This window comes from Pinus tabuliformis, chromosome 6 (genome assembly GCF_031772625.1).
Source record: "Pinus tabuliformis cultivar Carrire ecotype Pingquan chromosome 6, CPIR1, whole genome shotgun sequence".
Classification (NCBI taxonomy): domain Eukaryota; kingdom Viridiplantae; phylum Streptophyta; class Pinopsida; order Pinales; family Pinaceae; genus Pinus; species Pinus tabuliformis.
Genome location: NC_142292.1, coordinates 1,279,535,368 through 1,279,558,975, shown reverse-complemented (window position 1 = coordinate 1,279,558,975; position 23,608 = coordinate 1,279,535,368).

Genomic DNA, 23,608 nt, shown 5'->3' with positions numbered 1-23,608 from the left:
CTTGTAAAGCGAGATGATGAAGTGGTAAGTTAGTTGTGCCATTACTCCTTTATGACTACAATTCGAAATCAACTTACAATAGATATGAACAACAAATTGTCGTGGCGTCCATGTCCATTTCATTCCAGGGAACCACTATTGTGCACATATCGCATCCAGTAAATATGCAGACATATAGAACCTTGCTTTCTCACCATCGGGAGGAGTCCGAGCTTGTGCTACATGGGCCCTCAAATTTTGAGGCAACATACCTAACCAGTTGAAATACTTCCCGTCATTCACCACCTGGTCCAATAAGACTGCCTACCCTTCAAGATGTGAAAATTCCTAAACCGAAATCCCTACTGCAACAACTGATGATATTTCTCCTACTTGTTAGATTTACATGAACAAGTTATTCGCAGTTTCCTATGACAAATATTGAAATACATAGACTGCAACCTTCACTTAATTAATTTATATGCGAAAACAAGAGATTGAACAAGAAATAAAATAAAACACAATAACACCGTTATTTTTGGACAAATGCCCCTGGAAAAACCCAATGTGGGAAAACTGGTGCAACAGATCTTAGGGTTTTATTATTATGAAGTAGTAAATCTGAGTACAATTCTTGGATGCTCAACTAGAAATCTAATATAGGGAGAAATTGAAAAAAATGAATGGTGAAGTGTTCTCACCCTGTCATTGGGAGAATCTGAGTCTGGTCACACTGAACTGGAGTCTCTGCATAGCCTCTACGCAGAATTACGTCACTCCCACACAGTTCCTACATCACCCCTGCTGGGTATCATGTTATTCCTTCTCCGAACCGTCTGCTGGCTAGAAAATCTAAATCTCTGCCTCCCGGTCTCACACCCCGGCTCCTGGCTACTGAAATTTGATTTCCTCAGCAGGAACTCGATCTCCCTCTAAGGCTTGCGCTGCCACTATATCAACTTTGCATGGGCCATCATCTACCTCTCTCTGGACATCGTTCTGCCCTCTCTCTACCTCGTACTCTCCATTACAAGAAAACTTCCTTCTTCCAGATACTCACTGCCCCTCACTACAAAAGCTCACTTCGAATCTCTCTCCGGCAACTGCTCTGCTTCAGAAATTTTGATCTTCTAAACTTACTCGGTGTGTGTTCTCCAAGTTCCCATCAAGCTTCCTCTTATAATCCTCTCGTTGATCAATCAACGACCCATATTAGAGTTTTATCAATGGATAGGATCATATTGACTTGATCTTCACCTTCTTCTAGAAGTTTCACCCACAGTTTATATTAATACCCTTTAATTATTTTAATTTCCAAAGTTTAGATTTAGGGTCCCATTAAAAATAATTATTTATTTTAATAAAACTATTTCTGGGTGGAATTTCCAAAAATTATTTCTGGGTATTGGAGGATGCATGTGTCTAAGCCTCCCTACAAGTTTTGAGACTTAGATCATATCTGATACTACTAGAAATCAACATTGCCTCTTAGCGAGGAATGTGCTCTAGCAATGTAATCTATTGAAGCATCACTCTGACTTCATAACATCGTCGTCTGCGCTACTAATGTCTGACGTGATCTCCATCAACTACTTCACAAATACTGGATTTGTACTATTGTTGACCCTACCACTGTCAACACTGCATCCGTACTACAACTCCCTCTGAATTTATGCATCTATGTTGTTGTTGGCACTGCCACTGGCAACTGCCTTTGCACTGCAAACTGTTGTTGCTACTGCATCAACAATGCAAAAACATCCCAAATTACTAAACTAATTTTGTTTATTATGATACCATGTGAATGTTGGAGCTTGACTGCTGCTAGTCTCTACGTTGATCCTTTGAATCTACTCCGTTGTTGCTGACCTCGACTTTGTTCCATCTGCACTGCTACCAACTCTACTCTATATTGTTCAGTCCCTGGCATTCCTAGACACTGCAACTATATCTCTGACACTCATCGGCACCATCCAACACTAGTCCATCCTACTACTTCTGATATGGGCTCCCGTAGCAAGGAACTGACCCAAGAGGTGGGCTCTTCAAGGATCCTGCCCAACTACAGTCCATTCAAACTATAGCTCTAAATCATCCCACCTCCCTCTTGGAGGTATCTCGGCTGTCATGGAAAAATCCTCCTCCTCGATCTTCATGGGTGTAGCCTTCATATCATGCTTCTCATCCTTGTCCCTCTTCCTAAGAAGACATTGTGTTACGTAATGACCCATTTCACCACACTTGAAGCATTTGATCTCCGAGACATCCTTCTTACATTTTTGCTGCTCTTGTAGTCCCTTCGATGAAAGGGCTGCATTCTCCTCCTCCTCCTTGGGCTTTGACCCACTGCTGCTGCTTCCATCAAGTTTAACCTTGACTAAGTATCTCCTCATCTCCTTTTGTTTTATAGTTGCCCACATCTCATCCCAATTCGGCAAAGTTACTCTTAAATATTTTTTATAACAAATATTATCTTTAGAAGAATAGAAAAAATGGGTCACAAATATGTTGGGTTATGACTTTGACACCATCTATAGAAAAGGGAAGCAAAATTTTGTTGCAGATGCACTCTCAAGAAAGGATGAGGATGTGGAAGCATTGTTTTGTGCTATTTCTATTATCCAACCAGATTGGATAAACGAAGAAATGGATGAATGGATGAAGGACAAAGAAGTGTGGCCACTCATTCAAAAGTTGCAGAAGATCCCAGTTCAAACAATATTGCCAGAACTTGAAGAGGAAGGAAAAATCATATTGGAACCTAGAGCAGTCACAGAAACAAGAACCTGACAGCTACAAAATCGATCAATTTCAGAGTATCTCATCAAGCGGAAGAATTTACCTGCTGAAGATTCCACATGGGAGGACAAGAATTTTATAGAAAAGCATCAAGAACTACTAAAGCATTGAGGACAACACTTTTTGAAGGAGAGGGGAATGTTAGGCCCCTATACTACTAGTGTAAACCCTTATTGTTATTAGTACAACCCCTTCATTATATTTTTGTACCCATGTAGTCGCCATATTGTTATTATTGTGCCCCATAGAAGCCCACTATTGTTATTATTGTGCCCTTACATTATTATTGTCATGTCGGCTCTGATTATATTATGACTCCTTAGACTCCTATATATAGAAAGGAGGTATTGTCATTTGTATCATGCAAGAATTGTTCATTTGTGTAATTTAAAGGAGGTTTCCCCCTCGAAGAGACTTATTTCTAAGGTGTTCATCTATCTTTTCTATCTTTTTGTGAGCTGGTTTCATAACATTTGGTATCAGAGCTTTGGATTCTAGGGTTTCGCTGCTCCAAACAAGTCATCGTGGAATGTTCACTATAAATATTTTGCTACAAAGTTTCAGAAGCTAAAAAAAACCCATTTGAGAAGAGATCGGTCTAAACCTTGGCTTCGAATTGGAGATCCTCTCGTGCTATATTTTCGGAGTTATAATCTGAGGAATGTAGGGTTTTGGCAGACCCCCAAATTACATTCCAAACAGGTCAGCTTGGGAAAATCATCACAACTTTCTCTCTGAGCATCAGATTGAATTTTCATAAAAAGTTACAAAAAGATGACAAACTATAGTTTTTTGGTACCATTTTTAGAACCTAAGGTTGAAACAGTGACCCGTGGCATGTTGTACAAGTTCGCTCTACTAAACAAGTCTATAAGAAGGTCACCGTGGGAGATTTCACATAACTATTCCTTGGAGAATCAAATCTTGATCAGACTTCTGGGATTAGAAAGAGGACTCAGAGGGCTATTATAGACCAAAATTCTAGAACTTAAAGATTTGAAAGTACAGAGTTACAGTCATTTCAAGATCGAGCTCCTACAATCAAGAAAAAGCGAGATGAGGAAGTTTGATGGCAAGGATCCGGTAAATTGGATACTGCAGATGGATAAATATGTTGATCTAAATGGTGTACCACTGTTACAAAAGGTATGTATTGCATCCAATTATTTAGAACCGAATCAATTTTTATGGTATAAAGGGCTTTGTTCTCATAAACCACTTGTCACATGGTCAATTTTCACAGAGGAAATGATAGCACATTATGAGGATACAAAGAGAAACACCTTCTTTAGCCAATTGATAAATCTCAAACAAAAGTGTTCAATGGCAGAGCACATTGAGGACTTTCAAAAATTGAATATAAGGGTAAATGATATTCCAGAGAAGCAAAGGATTGATGTCTTCATAGGTACTTTAAAGGATAACATTCAACATGAGGTTCGTCTTTGGGAACCTGATTCATTAGAGAAGGCATTCAAGTGGGCAAGAAAAATTGAAAGCAAAATTATGGAAACAAGGAATCCCACCACTCACGACTATAATTATGGAAGTGTTTTTTCTCCTAGCCTTCCACAACCTACAAGGTTTACACCACAACAATTGGAAGAAAAAATAGGAAAAGGGCTTTGTTACAATTGTGATAGCAAATGCACTAAAGGTCATAACTGTGCCGAGAAGAAATTATTTTACATAGATTATGAAGAGGAGGAAGAAAATGATCAAGAAACATCAAAAGAAGAGGATATACACCAGGAACCTACCCCAGAGAAAGAAGAAATGAATCTGACCATATCTTGTAAAGCATTGGAAAGAATTACTACTCCTCAAACTCTCAAGATAGAAGGACATATCAAGAAGAAAAAGGTTCACAAAGTGAAAGATCACATCGAGAAAGAATAAATAAATCCAACCATATCTTGTAATGCATTGGCCGGAATTACCACTCCTCAAACTATCAATATAGAAGGACATATCAAGAAGAAAAATATTCAAGAAGTGAAAGATCACATCGAGCATCAAGAAATGAATCTGACCATATATTGTAAAGCATTGGAAGAAATTACCACTACTCAAACTCTCAAGATAGAAGGACATATCAAGAATAAAAATGTTCAAACAGTGAAAGATCACATTGAGGATCAACAACAAGTTCTCCAACTTTTAAAGGATCATGCCACTTTGGTGCAGAATCAAATGAAACAACAAGTAGATCAACATCGAAGTGAAAAAACTTTTGATATAGATGATTGGGTATTTTTACAGCTACATCTCAAGCAAGCTATTTATGATAAGGAAATGTTGGAAATACTACACGCACTTAAGAAATGGCAACCTTACCCAATGGGAAGACACTTCAAGGTAAAAATGGATCATGATAGTCTTAAATACTTTTTAGAACAAATATTATCTTTAGAAGAACAGAAAAAATGGCTCACAAATATGTTGGGTTATGACTTTGACACCATCTACAGAAAATGGAAGCTAAATTTTGTTGCAAATGCACTCTCAAGAAAGGATGAGGATGTGGAAGCATTGTTTTGTGTTATTTCTATTATCCAACCAGATTGGATAAACGAAGCAAGGGATGAATGGAAGAAGGATGAAGAAGTGTGCCCACTCATTCAAAAGTTGCAGAAGAATATAATTCAAACAATATTGCCAGAGCTTGAAGAGGAAGGAAAAATCATATTGGAACCTAGAGCAGTCATAGAAACAAGAACCCGACAACTACAAAATCGATCAATTTCAGAGTATCTCATCAAGTGGAAGAACTTACCCACTAAAGATTCCACATGGGAGGATAAGAATTTTATAGAAAAGCATCAAGAACTACTCAAGCGTTGAGGACAACACTTTTTGAAGGAGAGGGGAATGTTAGGCCCCTATACTACTAGTGTAAACCCTTATTGTTATTAGTACAACCCCCTCATTATATTGTTGTACCCATGTAGTCCCCATATTGTTATTATTATGCCCCATAGAAGCCCACTATTGTTATTATTGTGCCCTTACATTATTATTGTTATGTCGGCTCTGATTATATTATGACCCCTTGGACTCCTATATATAGAAAGGAGGTATTGTCATTTGTATCATGCAAGTATTGTTCATTTGTGTAATGTAAAGGAGGTTTCCCCCTCAAAGAGGCTTATTTCTAAGGCATTCATCTATCTTTTCTATCTTTTTGTGAGCTGGTTTCATAACAGTCTGAGGGCATGCTCACCTAGAAGGAATGAAATTCTTTCCTTCCACATGATGTAGTTAGATGACCCATCCAATCTTTCTTGATCCCTCAAGCCACTAGTTTCCATTTCTGCCACAAATGTCAAAAATCTCCTCTCTCTTCTACATTGCTACTAGGCTAGCCTACGTACTCCCTACTAGAGCTAGTAAAATTGTTGCTCTTTGCTATTTCTCAGCTCTAGAGAATTTGAATTCCTTGGCTAGGAATTCTCTAAGGAAGAAATTCCATCAGTCGTGCTTCTCCTCTCTCCTCTGATGATTTTTTTCCCAACAAACTACCTGTAGAAAAATATGCATCCCACCAGCTTCTCCTCACTCTGAGGTTTTAGTGTTGCTCTCTCTATCCCAGATAAACTTGATATAGAAGAGCTTCTCTCCATTGACTCACTCGAAGAGAGACTGCCTCAAAATTTCAGCAATTCTGCTAAGAACTAAGCAAACCCTATGGGGTTTCGAACTGCTGCCTCCTGTAGCTTTTTGATCCCCTCTTCTGCTCAGTGTTGGGTTCTTTGGCACTTCTCTTCTTGCAGTTCTGATACCATGTGAAAATTCCTAAACCAGAATCCCTACTGCAGCAATTGATGATAATTCTCCTACTTGTTATATTTACATGAACAAGTTATTTGCTGTTTCCTACAACAAATATTGAAATGCGTACATTGTAGCCTTCACTTAATTAATGTATATGTGAAAACAAGAGACTGAGGAAGAAAGAAAATATAACACAATAACACCATTATTTTTGGAAAAATGTCCCCGGAAAAACCCAATGTGGGAAAACCAGTGCAACAGATCCAAGGGTTTTACTATTATGGAGTAGTAAATCTGAATACAATTCTTGAATGCTCAATTAGCAATATGATACAGAGAGAAACTAGACAAAACGAATGGTGAAGTGTTCTCACCCTGTCACTGGGAGAATTTGAGTTTGATCATGCTGAACTAGAGTCTATGCATACCCTCTACGTAGCCTCTACGCAGAACTATGTCACTCCCACGCAGTTCCTGCATCACCCTTGTTGGGTATCATGTTTCTCCTTCTCCGGACCCTCTGTTGGATGGAAGATCTGAATCTCTACCTCTCGGTCTCACACCCGGGTTCCCAGCTACTAAAACTCAATTTCCTCAGTAGGAATTTGATCTCCCTCTAAGGCCTATGCTGCCACTGTGTCAACTCTGCATGGGCCAATGTTCGCCTCTCTCTGGATGTCGTTCTACCCTCTCTCTGCCTTGTACTCTCTAGCCCAAGAAAAATTCCTTCTTCTGAATACTCACTACCCCTCACTACAAAAGCTAATTTTGAATCTCTCTTCGACAACTACTCTTCTTCAAAAATTCAATCTTCTAAACTTACTCAATGTGTGTTCTCCAAGTTCCCATCAAGCTTCCTCTTATAATCCTCTCGTTGATCAATCAACAACCCATATTAGAATCTAATCAATGGCTAGGATCATATTGACTTGATATCTACCTTATTCTAGAAGTTTCACCCACAGATTATATTAATACCATTTAATTATTTTAATTTCATAAGTTTAGACTTACGGTCCCATTAAAAATAATTAGTTATTTTAAGAAAACTCTCTCTGGGTGGAATTTCCCAAAATAATTTCTGGGTATTGGAGGATGCATTTTCTAAGCCTCCCTGCAAATCTTGAGACTTAGAGCACATTTTATGCTACCAGAAATCAACACAGGAAAGGTTCTTGTGCTCTCTTGACCATGGATCCTGTAAGCTAAGATAACCAAGAGTTGGTAAGCCTTCTTGAGGGAGTTTTTCTTCTATACATGGGTGGGTGTTTGTCTAAAATTTGATGGCTCTTTCACCCAACCTTTGACAATGTCTCTCATGTTCACATAGATATGGGTGGCATAGAAAAGTGATTCTATGTGCTCCACTAGCTCCAGCAAGTGATACATGCACTGATAGTCTTATGCCCAGAAGGTAGCAAGCTTATGTCAGCTGGTGCTGCTCAATGTCATGGTATTCTCATCAATGTGTGTGACAATCCATATGCACATGGGAAGGTTGGATACTTGCATCCAACCTTGTATTGTCCTGACTGTCGAATACTGAGGTACACTTACAATCCTCTAAGTTTGCCTCAAAGTATTTTGCAAAATCATCTTTAACCTACTAGAGAGAAGTGCTCAACAATTGTGGTACCTGTGGGATCGAAAAGACACTCATGGTAAGAAAATATTAGTCTTTAGAAAATTACTTTCAAGGAATGATCAAGTAAAAAATCAGGCATGTGATGGGGAGGATTGTGCAATTCTCATTTATGAGAGGGACTAGCTTCCCATGGGAACTGCACACTACATATTCCTAACAACTAGGGTCGAAGCTTGTGGCTTGAAACTGCACAATGTGCAGTTCAGCCTGGGAAGAGGTTTAGGAGAGACTACACATTTCGCAGTCTTAGTGGCCAAGATGATAGGCTGGCTCCTCGAAATGTATTGTGCGTAGTTGGAGCCATCTTATACTGTGCACTGTGAAATTCCAAAGGCCAAGCTTGTGGCTTGAGCCTTAGGATTGCACAGTGCCCAGCTAGGAAAAGTGAAAACCTGCCAAGGAAAGTGAAGATATGCCCAAGGTAAGTGTGGAAAATGAAAAGATATGAGAGATAGTGTGAGCTTGAGTTCATATATGACTAAGTATGAGTAAATTCATGTTGATTAGGTGCAACAATTAATCAAACAGAAGGAAAATCAAGTATGCGAGGTAAGTTGCTGCAACGATGACCATTGATGCAAAAACAGGAAAACCAATGCAACACTTGTGAACGGCAAGATAAAACTTAAAACAACACTTATTCAAGTCAAAACAAGTTGAAACACTAGCAACTATGAAGAGAAATAATTAAAACAACACTCACACACTAAAAAAACAAAAAGCGGCAAAAGATGACAAAAACAAAACTCACACAGAAAAGCGATGATGATCTCACCGAAGGTTCCTTGATATCCCCATGAATGATAGATATCCAAGATCGAATGTGAAAATGAGATATATACCTTTCGATTAGATATATTTGATCGAATTTGGGTTTATGACGCGCATGCCTAAAATCAAGGAAAAAGTGACACTTGGCAGAAGTTTCTAAAAATAACGAAAGTGCCTCCTTCGGGATACTAAAAATAGATCCCTATTTTTTAGGAATATTTTTTTCTTTTTCAGTTTTTTATTTCTTTTTCCAGCGAAACTTGCCATGCACATCGCCAGGAAAAACTACGTAGTTCTGGGGAACTAGGCAACTTTCAGGCTCAGTGCACTGAGTAGTTTCTAAGCTTAGTGATGGATTGCACAGTTTCTGGGCTCAGTGCTAGACTGCCTTCCATGACTTTGCAGTTTTTGAGCTCAAGGCTAACTTCCATTCAGGACTGCGCAATTCCCATCATCAAGGCTAATTGTGTCAAAGATTGCACAGTTTAAGGAGGCAAATCCATAGCTACTATGAGACCAAGTTGGAAGATCATCTTGTGACTTAGAAATATTAGTTAAGTGTGAAACCAATTGTTACAGTTCTATTTGGGCACATCACTCCCAACAATCAGATCAGTAAAATTAGGGCTCATCAAACCCTAATTCAGTTGCTACATGCCCTAGACAAGTCATCAAATTGAATGCTTTCATCCATGAAAGTTTCCTAGCTTGAAACCCTGCTGAAATGCCTCCTTGGGACACCAGCGTAGCCTTGGTCAGGGGAAACTACACTGCATAGCAGGTAGGCCCATTCAAACCTACACTACAGTGCACTTAGGCCCACTTATACCTATGCTGGGCAAGAATGAGTGAAATTGGCATAGGATTCTAGGAATATTCCTTGATTCTAGAGCATTCTAGAAGGATGCCCAGCTCTTATCTCATCCTATGAGCTCATTTTTGGATAGGCTATGGATCAATTAACCCTCTATCCTCTCATCCCTTTCTCCATGGAAACTAACTCCAATTATGGAAAACCATTCAATACCCTATTTATGACAAAACCACTTGCATTTCCCTATAAATTGACCACTCATCATAGTGATCAGGGGCTGGAATTTGGATATTGTAGTGAAATACTATTGGTTTGAGACTTGAAATCATTGTCAAGTAATGTTATGCTATTGGATTGATGTGTTATTGGTGTGATGAGGGTTTGGACTAAGATGGATAAGTGACACAGGATCGAACCACATTGGGTGTAACTCCTCCTTATATCAATCAATAAAATTGTTTGTTCCTTTTCCCATATTCTTTTTTATACCTATGATGAATATATGTTCAAATGTTGTCGATTCCATTTGTTTATAGTAGATAGATCATATGATTTGATCATTTTCGTATTCTGTTTATGTTGGCAGGTACCAATTGAGAGAATTTAGTTTGAGCGGGAGCGATGGGAGCAATTCAAAGGAGATCAAAGGAAACAAAAGATCACAAGTAGGTTCCTTCATCTCATATATCTATTGTAGGAAAAGGTTAAAACACTTTCCTTCTATTTTTCTAAGTCTAACTACACACTTAGGGAAGATGTACTTATTCGTAGGTATAAATTCCATATAACAAATTGGCGACCATACTGGGGTTTGAACCCAGAATCTCTGGTTTCGCATCATCAAGGCTAATTGTGTCAAAGATTGCATAGTTTAAGGAGGCAAACCCAGAACTACTGTGAGACCAAGTTGGGAGATCATCTTGTGACTTAGAAATATCAGTTAAGTGTCAAACCAAGTAAGCACAAGCACAAATGAAAATATAAGTCTCAGTCAAAGCATGAATACCTGGATCAGTGCAAGATGAGCTCCTGTTGATAAGAAGGAAGGCTCCAAAATCAAAGCATAGGAAAAATTTCACAGGGTGGTTGTAGCCACCACAATAGGAGTCTAAAGACTTCATTCATGGTGAAGTCGATTGGTTTAAAACTCCCATTCCTGCACCAAATGCTTTCAAAGAAGGAAATATGGCTAACATCTCCCCTACCATCAAAATCAACATTTCGAATAAACCAGGGATCGAAGAAAATACCATCTTGGGGGCATAATGCACCTCAGAAGAATTGATGATTACACTAAGTTATTCAAATAATTTTGTGATGTTTTCACCTAGTCTTATTCCAAAATTCCTACACTTGATCCTGCCATTGTTGAAAATCACATCGACACTTGGCCCGATGCCATCCCTATCTACCAAAATAAAAGGCCTATCCATCCTTCCAAACATGAAGCTATCAAAGTTGAAATAGATAAGCTTAAGCAGGCTGGTTTCATCTATCCTATTGAATACAACAAATGGGTGTCCAATCTTGTTCTCATTTTAAAGAAACAAGGCACCATCAATGTTTGCATGAAATTTCATGATCTGAACAAAACTTGTCCTAAAGATAACTTCCCCACACTGTTCATAGACAAAATCATTGATGAGTGTGTGGGGCATGCGGTTCTTTCCTTTATGGATGGATTCTCCGAGTATAACCAGATATGTATCCATTATGTTGATCAACTTAAAATCGCCTTCACTTGTCCTTGGGGAAATTTTTCTTATAGGGTCATGCCTTTTGGTTTAAATAATGTTGGGACACTTTTTAGCATGCCATGTCTTACTGTTTCCACAATGTGGCTCATATTATCCTTTCATGTCTAGATGATCTAACCGCTCATTCCAAGCTTTGGTTGCAACACCTTCATGATTTGCGTACCATCTTTCTTCGATATCACAAGTATAACATTCGCCTCAACCCCCTTAAGTGTGTCTTTTCTATTCCTTCTAGTTGAATTTTGGGCTTCATTGTGTCCAAATATTATATCACTCTTGACCCTCTCAAAGTTTAATCCATTCTCGAACTTCCTCCTCCTTGTACCCTTCACTAGTTACAGAGCCCCCAAGGCAAAGCCAACTTTCTTTGTAGGTTTATCCTTGACTATGCCACCGACGTGCATGGGTTTCTTATAATCCTTCAATCTAACATTCCATTTGTTTGGGATGAACAAGATCAACAGTATTTCGATGCCCTCAAACGTGCTCTCACTTCTGCTCCCTTGATTAGTCCACCTAACTTTGAGAGGGATTTCATCTTGTATACCTCTACATCTGCCTATGCGGTCGTTGGGGTCCTAATCCAAGAATATGGTGTTGTGAATGAAAATGTCATCTATTATGCTAGTAAGAACCTTAACAGTCCCCCTGTGTCCTATTCACATGAAGAAAAGTTGGTGATAGCTATTGTGTTCTCTATTCAAAAGCCTTGTCATTATACCCTTACGTGTACCACCAAAGTTGTGACCAATTCCAACCCTATGGATTTATTGTTGATTTTATGGATCGTCAATGGGAAGTATTCCCATGGATCATTATCCTTCAAGAATTCGATCTCAAATTTTTCACACCAAAGAGTAATCAAGGTTTAGCCCTTGTTGAATTCATTTCTGAATTTCCTACTAGTGCAACTGATCCGCCGATAAATGATGACCTTCCAAATGAACATTTGTTTTCCATTACCTTAGATGATCCTTGGTATGGATACATCCTTACCTATCTATGAACCCATAAATTCACCTCCCATCTCACTCGTGATGATAGAAAATGTATTCGACATCAAGCCCTTCGCTATCTCCTCATCGATGATGATATTTATTGTCGTAGTGTCGACATTGTCCTTTGTCAATGTCTCACCCATGCTGAAGCTAAGCAAGTTCTCAATACCTTCCATGGTGGCACTTGTAGCGATTGCATTGAGGCAGTCAAACATTATCCCAATTTACAATTATACGCCCCTAAAGTGCAAGCTCCACCTGCTCCCCTCCATCCTGTCATCGTAATCGGTCCTTTCTGTAAATGGGTTGTTGACTTTATGGAGTGTTGACCCCCACTTTCTAATAACCATAAATATATTATCGTGGTCGTTCATTGTTTCACCAAATGGATTGAAGCCATTCCCACGTTTAATAACACCACAACTACTGCAACCCTCTTTTTCTTTAACCATGTTATCGCTCGATTTGGGGTTCCGAAACAATTGGTCTCTGACCATAGCCGACACTTTGAATATGAGATCTGGTGTGAGCTATCCTTTCTGTTTGGATTTGAACACCAATATTCATCATCTTACTACCCCCAAGGCAATGACCAAGTTGAATATTTCAACAAAATCCTTAAAAATATGCTTCAATGGACGGTGAATAAACACAAGACCAACTAGCATCTTATGCTAATCCCTACTTTTTGGGCCTATAGAACCTCTGTCAAAACCACCGCCGAGTTCACTCCTTTCCACATTGTTTTTAGAGAGGAGGTAGTCTTACAAATCGAGTGTGAAATCCCCTCCCTCCACCTTTCTTTCGAATTCCTCTCGGACACCCAACCCTTATAACAATGATGTATCATGCTTAAGCGCACCAAAGCTCAGTATGACCGAAAAGTCAACCCTCGTACCTTTCACAAAGGCAACCTTGTTCTCATCTATGACTAAGCTCATGATGCCCTAGGGCATGGTAAGTTTAACGATTATGGCTAGGTCCTTACATCATCTATAAGTGTTTGGGCAAAGGGTCATATCTTTTAGAGGGTCCAGAAGGAGAAATCCTTCCTAACCCTCGCAATGCACTCTACCTCAAGAAATTTTACCCATAACATTTCCCATCGAAATGCATGTGTCTTTTCCTTTTTTCGTACATTTAGGTAGCTTACATCCACCATCATCTCATTTGTTATCTTCTTGCATCTTTCAGATGGAAACATCATCCACACCTCATATCGATTATGCTAATGGTGCGAGTCGCTTCTCCAGAAATCTAGCCTCGGCAACTTGGGCCATTTTCACCCCCTTGCATTTGTTTCTCCACTCCAACAACGTTTGCATTAGATTTTCCACCAATAACCAGGCCGAATATGATGTTGTGATAGGCTTGTTAGCCGATGCCCTTGATCATCGCATCCTTCATGTTTTTCTTGATTCCTTGCTACTTTTCATGCAATTGAATGGTTTTTATCATGTGCGTAATCTTGTCCTATTTAGAAAATATCTACGAGTTAAGCTTTTGACACGTGAATTTGAATTCATTACATTCAGTCATGTTCCTAGATCACAAAATCACTTTGTAGATACCATTGCAAATAACATTCTAGATTATCACTTATCACATGTATATACAATAAGACATCCATAGAAAAAATGAATGACGAACCACAATCGTCAAAATATGCATAACCATATTATGTATCATAATATCCAACATATAATGTTTGGAGTCCGCCACTCTAAACACATCTGACATGTCCATAGCATGTTACAAAAAAACAAAAATAGGGGACCCACATGTCCCTATGCTTAATACCTATCATCTGGAGGCTCCCGCGCCAATGACTCCATCCCACCAGCCCGTAAGTGTTGAACTGCTTGACTGGCCATAACTATGCGCCTGGTGACACCTTGCCATTCTGAGGGATGACCAGTGCACTCATTTGTATACCGATATTGTAACTCATGCCATCTGCACTTTGTCACATTGGTCAGTAGCATGTCAAACCTATGGCAGAGATCCTCCAGTAGAGCATCACTGTCTGATCTTTGTTGTGATGTCGAACACCCCTGATCTGTACTCACAGGCGCTTCAACTCGTCCTGTATATCCTTCCAGCTTCACCGGTGCTATCTCTACATACCACAAGTTTGGAAGTCAGTACCACATACATATATTTCCTAAAATTTAAATGCACCAAATATACAACAACTTTCACTTACCATCTAAACCCCATGATCGTCCTAGCAAAGTGGTAAGTCAAGATCTCCTTAATAGTTCATTCCACTATACAGATAATCATTTATGTACGATGGAATCTAGTCCCAATGTGCAAAAAACTCAAGTCAAAACACTCGTCTGACTCCCCCCCCTCGACCTCGTCACAACAACTAAACCCAGTGATGCATCCTGGGCTCCTGCAGGCCACCATCACAGATCTGTACATGTGGTCAGAGGGTCGAGATATTCTCAAAGAAGAATGAGCATACAACTGTCCCAAATGAATAATTATCATTGGTCCTTTGCTTGCATAGAATCAACTGTCATTTCAATGATGACAACATAATCTATGCCCACCCATAGTAGGTCCCTGCCAATACACTCTCCACAAGCATCACCTGCCCCCCAGTGATGTGGTGAAAGGCATGGCTACCCAAAATTTGCACCACTAGTGCAGCTATAGCTCATGTCTCAAGTCTCTCTAAGTCACTGGTCTAGATGGTTTTTCCCTTTGCACAAACACCCGATGCACAATGAAAATCCACAAAATCCTCTATGTGCCTCCCATGAGGTAGCACTGGATGTATCTCCCCCACCACCCCCACGGGAGGCAATCCTATCAAAAAGTATATGTCCTGGATAGTGATCTTGATCCTATGCCCCTGTACTACAAAGGCCTCCTGATCTGGATCCCAAATACTCACAATCCTAGATAAAGGGGCTCACCATCCCTCGTCAATGGGTTCTCTAAGAACTTTAGGACCCCATGTTGTGCCAGAACCCCTGTAACTACTTGGTTCCCCTGAATCTCAACACGAAGAGTTTCCAAATCTTGTCCTCACCACGACACCTTTAACTCTGCCATACCTATAGCATACCATTATGTTTTGTTAGTTCAGAATCAAAGGCATACATTTATAATTCAAAGCTTTAGCTCAAAAAAGATCCCCCATCGTGTTTTTCCTCTCAGCCCAGAACACAATGTTTTCCCTCAAAACTGTGTTGGATGCATTTATTGGCCTAGTTTCTATGTTCCAAAATGCAAAACAGGGTCCAAAAAGTGCATTGCGACTGTGAGGAAGAGTAAGGGTTCCCCCCATTGAATTGCAATCCTAATATGAAAATCTAATGCACCAAAATTGATGTGTAAGCTTAAGCCACCTACCTCCAACTCACAGATCTAGATTCTGACAGTCAGTTTGTCTGCTACAATCTCGATAAGGTTTAGGGAATTCTCCTCCTCTCCAAGTTCTCCAATAGCTCACTATGCAAATGAATTAGATTTGGGGGAAGAAACCCTTTTATAGGAAAAACCCTAGTTTTTCCATCGCCCATTGTGACCAAACCATAGCTTGGTTTGACGAATCGTCAACACCATTGGAAAGATCTCACTAAGTTATATAATGGGTCTTCCTTTTTTTTTGGTAATTTGACACTTCATCAGGAAGCCATATTTTCCACAAGGTCTCACTTTGCCACCTATTAAAATAAAATTTCTTCATTTGAGCCACCCATACTATGGTACCACTTTACCTATGCACTAGTTGACTCACGTGTCGAATTTCGTCCTGATTAACTATTGGGCCTCCAATTTGTCATAATTTTGTTGATGAAACCATCCATTTTCGCATCATTCCATTCACCCATTATCATCATTTTTAACCATATTTCTTCATAAACACACCAAATTCCCACACATATGTTTACATGGTTTATTATTATTATTTCCATTATTTTTAATGAATTAAGAATAATTTTGCATGGTTTTCCTAATGACTATTTAGCAAGTTTAAGTTGTTGCAGTTTTGTCAAGTTTCCATAGCTATATCCATCGTTGAGGTAGTAGCACCACTCTATAAGGAAATCTGACACTTGGACTTGGTTTCTAAAAGCTCCAATATGGATTTGTATTGGTCAAATTCCACCGAGTTCGCATGTGTGGACCTCTAGCATCAAATCAAGGGAAAAGTGCAACAGTTTTGACCATACAATTTTAAACGCATTTTCTGAGCAAACAAAAGCGAATTTCGAAAAAATAAAACATGGGTTTTGTTCATCACGTGCCTAATGAGGTTTTCATTGAGAAATTTTCTCAAATTCATTACCATTTGAAACATTTTCGATGTTCTTTGGAGCCTTATTTTCCAGATTACGTGGATATACAATTTTTCAATTTGTCATTTAATGCACAGTCAACAAAAAGGCCTGAACGAGTTGTTCTTTAGCAAATTCGTGGCATAGAGATAAGTTTTATCAGATCTAGGTTGATCTTTGATCCAAAAATCCATGGAATTTTATTTGATATGATCTCATGACCAAAACTCAAGCAAGAAATTATAAGTTTGTTAATTGTCTCAAAATTCTATAAATTTCAGTCTCTTTGATGGGAGGGGGGATGATTAGAGATGTCAAGGATGATCTTAATTTGTAATTGTTGTTGCTTATTGAAGGAGAAGAACTGGTTTTTTTCATTGAATGTAATTTTTTTAATATGGCACAACTCTGAATGAAATTGGTGATTTAAATCTCTTCTCTTGATATGAGTTTTCAACACCTTGCAATCCTCAGGAGGCCCCCCTGGAGATCTGTGAGAATAGTATAGATGCTTTCCATTTCTTTCATATTCTCATGAATGGTTTGTTTTACATATATTAATTGTTTATGCTTATCATAGATTAAAAGCTCGATTAAATGTTTATGCTTTCTTAGATTAAAATTTTCATGATTCCATAGATTAAAGTTTGTAAGTTTTAGAACAAAATCTCCATGCTTTCATAGGATAAAATCTCATGTTTTCTTAGATCAATAATCTTTATGTTTTTTTTCTAGTTTAACATTAATTTCCTTTCCAAAAACTTAGTACTTTCATAGTTTATATTAAAGAATCTAATTTCCTTTTGAAGTTTCCAATTCATTTTAATTATGCATAAATATTGAAAGCTAATATCCTAGCACATACAGTGTAGTGTAATTCGCAAGCTCACGTACCCAAATTGACATATAAATGCAAGTAATTTAACAATCAATTAAATTACCCAACATTAACCATCATCTACTCATGTGTTTATGGTCTCCTCCAGGCCTCCCCCATGTGGCAACATCATCGAGTCACCCTTATTCAAAGCATCATAGATAAGTCACCCTTGCATCTATGGAGTCTATTTCAAGTCCCCTTGAGTCCAGTTATAGTGTTCCATACATATTTACGTCACATTCATCCCATCACGCTCATATTCAGCCTCCAACTACACTGCTTCCTCTTTGAAAAGCCCCCGTCTGAGTAATTAACCATCCCCTATGGAATCATGTCAATCACTACCAAGTCAACCATGCATATTATGCTCTGAAAAGGGAAGTGGTCAGTCTGCCGCTCATCTTGTTTCCTTTCATCATCATCCCTAATGTCATTCCATCAATCACTTTACTATGATCACTCGTGCCTTTGTTGAGGATTCCTCATTTCCTTAACTCCGGCGGGCCCTCTTCTGTCGAATTCAACACATTTATTCCACAAGTGTGGTCTAGAGAGAGGTGTACCTTGGTTCCAACCTTCATTATTGTTCGATGCCTCAAATAAAGCAAAGAGAATCATAATTTCCCTTTGACTTGTGTTTCTCACGTGCTTGATGCCAGCTCATTATCGCATGATTGAGAATCACTTGATGGTACGATAATACAAATGATTGTACTAGTGATTCCTAGGTGTGTGTGAGATGCTCTAGACCTCATGAGGGGGTGGCCCTTTAGGTAGTCCCCCACATGCCCAGATGTCCGTAAATATTGATCCACACTTAGAAGCAGTTCCACATATTTGAAGGGTTCAGTTTTAGTCGCTTGTCGTGCCTGCAATATGCATGTCTCCTTTAGATGATCCATTCAGATCTTCAGATCCCTTTCCTTTTCAGCGGAGCTTCTTTGGTTGTGCTCCCCCCTCACCATGTTAGATTGAGGGGCATTGTGTCTCATGTACTCATATGTTATTGTATTTATTCCTTGACTTTATTTTTCCAAGCACATTATGTATATGGGATTCATTGTATTATCTTTTGACCCATGGATGCCAACATATCATGTATCATGTACTTTATAGCTCAGTCCCACATTCTTGGGCTCACCCTTATTCTTTGTACTCAGTTATCTTGGCGAGTATAGGTATGCCTCCCCCGCCTCATTTGCGATCATGTACTCCAAAATAAAAGGAGACTTATATCAGTTTAGTAGGTCTCGCCCCCTCCTTTCCTTTGTCCTTCCTTACATTGCTTCAATTATATATCTTTCTCTCTCTTCGACTCCCCTTTGGTGTCTCGTGAATGTGTAACCTACAACATATTTTGATCATATGATTTTCTCCTATCACTCATACATTTGGGGGAAAATTTGTTATCACCAAAAAATGATCACCTAGCCATTTCTAACTAGGTGGATCGAAATACACCATGTAGGATTAATTTTACCATAGTAAAATCACTTTCACCATGATAAAAAATTTAGTAAACCATTTTTCTTAAATTATTTCTAATTAAAATTAAAAAACCCATGAGAATAATTGAATAAATTATTATTTATTTAATTTTCTCTAGGAATAATTATTAAATTATATTTGATAATTATTTCTTGTCATATTTGACTAAATCACCTAGGAATAATTAAATAAATCAGTTTTTATTTATTATTCCTTAATTCTAATTTTAGAATAATTGTTTAATCACTATTTAATAATTATTTCAATTTCATATTATTCTTAATCCTCGTGAAATAATTAATAAATCATTTTATTTGTTAACTATTTCTAAATAAATATATTTGACCATTTGACTATCTTTTCCCTCTCCAAAAAATATAATAAAGTATTTCTAACGGTTAGATCTTGATTTGGTCAATATTATTTTATTATTCTCCATGTTCGAGATCAACCCAATACTTCGTTATAAATAAGAGGGTTTTTCATTCATTCTTTGCTATGATCATTATCATCATCACTATTATCACCTTCTCACATTTGAGCTCTCATTTGAGTTCCATTATTTGTTTTGGTTGTTTATATATATAGAGAGAGAGAGAATAGATCGTTGAAGCACAATGACATCGAAGGACCCATCCCACGGAAGGGGATTTGCAGACCCTTTTTGGACATCTCCTTCGTTAGGTGTTATCAATAAAAATTGTTCATTTTAGAAGTCTTTCCATATTGAGTTATTACATTATATATCTATTGTTGTAAATGTTTTGGATCGCATATATCTTTTCACTACACGGTTTTCTCATTTTATTTTTGCAAATCTGAAGCGTAAGCAACCACATATTGTTGTTAGAGTCACTTGTCACCAATGACTTAAGCGAAGTATTTTTGGCACACTTGCTAAGAATTTTCATACTAACAACTTCCGTCTTAAAGTTCATCATATATTTCAACTCTAGAATAATTATTAAAAATATATATGTACGTTTTGCAATAATGACAGTGAAAAAAAATACCTTTTTTATTTTCTTTTGTTTTTTCTTTTGGGTTTACAACAAAATTAATAATAAACGTTACATTGAAATTTTTTTTTTTTTGGTAGGTAAGCATCCACAGGGGATTTGAACCAGTGACCTATCACAAGGAGTGCCTTAACAATACACCCATTCACCATCAATCCAAAACCCCGTGGACATATTAAAAAATCTTTTAATTTTGAGTTGATCTTTAATTTAATTTATTATGTTAATATTTATATTTTACCACCTAATATCATAAATTTATAATATAATATATAATTAACATTAAATTTTGATACATTTATTTATTTTTTTATTTTTTTAATAGTAATAATAATAATATACTCTAAATCTCATCTATTAATTTAGGTTTACCTTAGATTTTGACATTGATTTAAAAGTATCACATGCCCATGGCCCATATCCTTTAAAGAGTTGTACCGACTCATCCATACAGGGCTTGAGCATTAGCCTCACCACATGGTTTTGGGCTTATATGTTGACTTGAAGCTTGCGCTAAAACTTTTCCACGCGAGACACAACTTGATTTTATTTTAAGGGTTAATTTGTAATGTGATTTGGATGGCAGTTTAACTTATAATTTAGATGGTTCTTTGGTTTGTGATTTGATTTTGATGGGCTTATGGTACATGGGATGTAATTTTATATATTTAAATTAATATCATTTAAAGTTTAAAAATTTGAAATATTTTTAACAAGTATTATATAGTAGTTAGTATTTATAGTTTAGTTTAAATATAGTTAAATTAAAGTAAATGAAATAAAGATGTTGTTCAAGTGATGTCCTTGACATTTAGTTTAGCTAAATTAAAGTAAAAAACAGTAAAGACATTAAAACTTCACCAACAATTTATATTTCTTTATCTTTAAAGTTTCTAAACCTATTCAAAGTGTTACCCACAATGGAAAAATATTTGTAACCATAGTATTTAAGGAAGTTGAAACTTTTTGACCATATTGAAAAGCAATAAAGTATTGCAAATATGTTTTCTCGGAGTTAATATAGTATTTAAGGAAGTTGAAACTTTTTGCCCATGTTGAAAAGCAATAAAGTATTGAAAATATATTTTCTTGGAGTTAATTCAATAATTTGATTCAGTTTGTATATTTAAAATGTTTTTGTGGTAATAATAATAATTATTAATAAAATAAGGTTAGTATTAAGTAAACATGTGTTTGTTAATGTTTAATAATTTGTGTTAGAAATAGGTTTGACATATATGCCTATTTTTATATATAGATAAATATAATAGCTATAACATGTATTTGTTAATGTTTATTAGTTTGGGTTAAAAATAGATTTTACATACATCTTTGGGTAATAAATTTAATATGTTTGATAGCTTTTGTTAGAAATAGGTTTTGCCTATATAACAGTTAAGAGCATGGGTTTCCTCGTAAGAAGTTACAAGTTCAAAACTAGAGGTGACCTTAAAATTAGATAATAATAATAATATTATGTAAGTGTATCAATGGTAAAAATTATGATCTCTAAAAAATAATTTGATTTTTAATATTTTTATTGGGTCCCTTGTCCCACAAACAAAGAGGTTTTATACACCAATTTGGTGTTTGCCTTCACTGTGACCTTAAAATTAAATAGTAATAATAATAATATGTAAGTATAATAATGGTAAAAATTATGATCTCTAAAAAATAATTTGATTTTTAATATTTTTATTTTATGATGTTAGATTTGTTTAGTTTTTTTTGAAAAAAAACTTCACTTGAATTTTACATTTTGTATTAAAAAATTTACTTCATAAAATATATTTTATTTTATTAATAAATAAAAAATATTAAATATTAAATAAATATTGATTTGATTATTGTAAATTTTTTTATAAAAAGATTACCATATTAATCATATTTGGTTAAAAGTTATATAAAAACAACCATACGAGTTTAAGAGGAAACTTTATTTTCATAGTTTTGAAATTTGAAATTTGAAATTCATCCAAAGACCGAAATCCCGCAAAATAAAATTAGCAACCAGCTTCTATTTTTAGAAGAAGAAAAAAAAAATAGCAACATTATAATTCAAAGTACATTTTACCTTGAAAAAAAATCCAAAAAAAAGTGTTTGTCCACTTCATAATCCATGTTGGTACACCGGCCAGATAAGCACGAGCACTCCTTCTAAAGATTATTCATCTGTACTTGAATCCAGCGGCCAAGGTTTTAACAGATGTCTCAAATTAATATAATCTGCAAACTGATCATAGCAGGAGCATGGAAGAAATAGATTGTACAGATCATTAAAACTTAAGAAATATATTGTACAGGTCATTAAAACTTACATGTGATATATGGTGTACGCATCATTAAAATTTGGATGTAAAATACCCTGTATAATAAGGCTTAAGAAAGTTTTAATCAATAATATTTTAAATAAATAAATGAATTTAAATATTATATAAAAAATAAAAAATTATAATATTAAATTTTGTACCAGTTATAAAATTTTAGGACAAAAAGAGTGAAAAGAAAGTAATAGCTAGTCAAGAGGGCTTTATTTAGAAAGTTTCCCAGTTAAGAAGAAAAAAATACTAGAAAATATTCTTGGTTGGCTAATAAATTTACTAATAATAGTGAAAGTAAATATGTCAAAACACTCCTAAAGTATTATAGGTAAGTTTGATTATGAGAAAAACACATTTATGGTCGTTTTTTAAACGGGGTGAAAATGATGGGAAGCCATCTACAAATTCATGAGAGTAATTGTTCTAGAGTTAATCGCTACGGATATAATTTCAAGTTTGGAAGAAATTTGCAATAGACGTCAACCATCAGATATATGTAATATATTTCCAATGTTGTAGGATGAAAATTCTAAATTGTGATTATTATTTTTAAATTAATTAATGATTTTTAATTTTTAATTATTTTTAATTTTATTACCTTTATTATAATTATTATTATTTTTTTAATATATATATAGTAAGAGAGTATTTTGACATTGTCATGTGGTTTACATGTTTAGATTGTGCATAAGTAACATACTTCATGATGCAAAATTTATATCTATTTGGCCCCAACAATGTATACATACTAATTTGAAAAAGTGACCAATATCTGAATGTAATGGTGGAGTATTACACTAAATAATGGAATGACAAATATAATTTCAATTATTGATTTGTGCTCAATATTAAATAAGCTGGATAAATGTTTTGAAACTTTGTATTTAATGTAGAAGACATAATTTTTGTGAGTAATTCTAAGGAAAGTAATATATATATATATATATAAAAAAAACAAAGACTTATGATTTTGAACATATTAAAAATGAAAATACTTTTATATGGTGTGTATTTTGTTGAATGGCATTTTTTTCCTTTATTTTTGGTTTTTTTTCATTATTTTGT